Source organism: Palaemon carinicauda, chromosome 5, assembly GCF_036898095.1.
Source record: "Palaemon carinicauda isolate YSFRI2023 chromosome 5, ASM3689809v2, whole genome shotgun sequence".
Taxonomy (NCBI): Eukaryota; Metazoa; Arthropoda; class Malacostraca; order Decapoda; family Palaemonidae; genus Palaemon; species Palaemon carinicauda.
The window spans coordinates 174,029,094-174,031,593 of NC_090729.1; the positions used below are offsets into that span (position 1 = coordinate 174,029,094).

The 2,500-nt window shown below is 30.6% G+C and overlaps 1 protein-coding gene across 1 annotated transcript in view; it reads right to left on the minus strand.

Annotated features, from left to right (window-relative positions):
• LOC137640667 (G-protein coupled receptor daf-37-like) overlaps positions 1-2,500 on the minus strand; it is a 95,784-nt gene that overhangs the window by 11,077 nt on the left and 82,207 nt on the right. The gene's annotated exons all lie outside the window — the stretch shown is intronic.

Consider the following 2,500-nt stretch of genomic DNA (forward strand, 5'->3'; position numbering starts at 1 on the left):
GAAAAGAACCCTTTGGTTTAATTTATTTTTATGATATGATTACATAGACTTATTGAGAGCAATTAGGGAGTATGTGCAGCTTCATTTCTTAATTTGGTGGTATATGAACTTAAAAGTATAAAACGCTACGAAAATTTAAAAGAAACTTGTGTGCTTCATGAAATTGTATACAACAGCAATTCTAAACATTTGCGGGAACTATGGTATTTGAGACGGGGATTGAAGTTATTTTTCTTCATATATATATATATATATATATATATATATATATATATATATATATATATATATATATATTATATATATGTATATATATACATAAATATGTTTTAATGTATATATACAGCTATATACATATATATCTACTCGAATTTATATATGTACATATATATGCATACCGTATATAATTGTATGTATATTATATATAAATATGCTTGCATACACACACATATGCACACACACATTATATATATATATATATATATATATATATATATATGTGTGTGTGTGTGTATACACATATATATATGTATATATATATGTGTGTGTATACATATATATATATATATATATATATATATATATAGATGTGTGTGTATGTGTTTTTGAGTGTGTATGTGTATGCATATACTGTATATAAACATACTTATATATATATATATATATATATATATATATATATACACACACATATATATATATATATATATATATATATATATATATATATATATATATATCTAGTGTGTGTGTAAGAATCATACTCTGAAGGTACATGGTATACAGAGGGAAGAATAAATACCAGAACTAATAGCTGAACAGGAAGAGGAAGTAATACCAAGAAGACAAGGATGTATGAGGTTTAGTATTAAGAGTAACAGACCTCACAAAATATTCATTGAAGGTTTCAGATAGAATACAAATTAATGAGAGAACATTAGTGAATACTTTCTTTAGAAGATTTGATACAGTTTATATTGTCTTTGCCTTAATATGAGAGAAGTACTGTAGTTGGAAGGTAATCAGAAGCTTTACTGAGGAAAATCTTTAATAGAACAGCAAGCGAGGCAATCCTTTGATGCTTAAAAAAAGAGGAAATGGTCAGGGAAGTTCATGAGACTGGCTGAAATTATGGAGGGGAGAATAAGGAGAGCATTAACATCAGTCTTTGCTAAGAGAGAAATGTTTGAAGTTAGAGTCGCTAATTGGCCCGACTGTTTTTGTCGGTTATGAATACACAGAGTGAAAGAATTGTTACAATCAAATGATATGGTGGTTATGTCAAAGGTAGAAGAATTATGGCAGAAAAGGTTAATATAGAATTGATGTCTGTATATGATGGCAAATGTAGGTAAAACTGAAGTAAAGATGTCTATCAAGCTATTAAGGATAGGATAATCCTGCGAGACCGAAGAAGTCTGCATTTAAAACATCCCTGTTATTTCAACTTTGGATTTTCTTCTTGTCAAGAGGAAGGATGTAAACTGACCTTTAAAAGTAAGATAAAAGACTACCTGTAGAGAAGGAAGGCTGCAAACTGAGTTCGAAACTAGAATAAACAAATACCTGTAGAGAAGGAAGGATGCAAAATGGGTTTGAAACTAGGATAAACAAGTACCTGTAGAGAAGGTAGGATGCAAACTGAGTTTGAAAGTAGAATAAAAAGAACATCTGTAGAGAAGGGAGGATGCAAACTGAGTTTGAAAGTAGAATAAAAAGAACATCTGTAGAGACGGGAGGATGCAAACTGAGTTTGAAAGTAGAATAAAAAGAACATCTGTAGAGAAGTGAGGATGCAAACTGAGTTTGAAAGTAGAATAAAAAGAACATCTGTAGAGACGGGAGGATGCAAACTGAGTTTGAAAGTAGAATAAAAAGAACATCTGTAGAGACGGGAGGATGCAAACTGAGTTTGAAAGTAGAATAAAAAGAACATCTGTAGAGAAGGGAGGATGCAAACTGAGTTTGAAAGTAGAATAAAAAGAACATCTGTAGAGACGGGAGGATGCAAACTGAGTTTGAAAGTAGAATAAAAAGAACATCTGTAGAGACGGGAGGATGCAAACTGAGTTTGAAAGTAGAATAAAAAGAACATCTGTAGAGAAGGGAGGATGCAAACTGAGTTTGAAACTAGAATAAAGAAATGCCTGTAGAGAAGTAGGATACAAACTGAATTTGAAAGTAAGATAAAAGAACATCTGTAGAGAAGGGAGGATATAAACTGAATTTGAAAGTAGAATAAAAGAACACCTGTAGAGAAGGGAGGATATAAACTGAATTTGAAAGTAGAATAAAAGAACACCTGTAGAGAAGGGAGGATATAAACTGAATTTGAAAGTAGAATAAAAGAACACCTGTAGAGAAGGGAGGATATAAACTGAATTTGAAAGTAGAATAAAAGAACACCTGTAGAGAAGGGAGGATATAAACTGAATTTGAAAGTAGAATAAAAGAACACCTGTAGAGAAGGGAGGATATAAACTGAATTTGAAAGTAGAAT